The sequence below is a fragment of the Anarrhichthys ocellatus genome, unplaced genomic scaffold (genome assembly GCF_004355925.1).
Source record: "Anarrhichthys ocellatus isolate YVR2014 unplaced genomic scaffold, GSC_Weel_1.0 scaffold133, whole genome shotgun sequence".
In the NCBI taxonomy this organism is placed as follows: Eukaryota; Metazoa; Chordata; class Actinopteri; order Perciformes; family Anarhichadidae; genus Anarrhichthys; species Anarrhichthys ocellatus.
Window position 1 is genome coordinate 318168 of NW_022280163.1, and position 476 is coordinate 318643.

Below are 476 nucleotides of genomic sequence, written 5' to 3' on the forward strand. Positions count from 1 at the left end.
ACAAGGAAAACATGGGAGAGAGTTAGGAACCCCCCCCCCCCCCCCCCACGCCTCTGTCTGGCGAGTCCAGACAAGCCTCCGGTAAAAGGTGAGGATGTTTGTTCTCCACCTCGCTACAGCTGGGTCAGTGAGCGAGGGGTGAAGGTGTTTACACACGGCTCACAGACCTCTACGATGCATTCATATTCCAGGAAGAAGTAGACCGTATCGGAGGGGGGGGGGAGCATGCATCTATCTCAAAGCCACGTTTTAACACAAATCTGGGGTCAATCCAGGGTCGTTTTACTCTCCAAACCCGCTTGTTGGATGATTTGTGGTCGCAGCCGCGTGCGATAGAGTGTGACTGTTCACAAATTATCCCCACCAAGAAAAATAGTATCAACAGTTCCCTTTACCTCCTCCCAACACATGATTTCATGTTGAAGTATAAATCTGAACTCTAAAATCAGCGGTGCAGCCTGGCATGCACAAGTGAT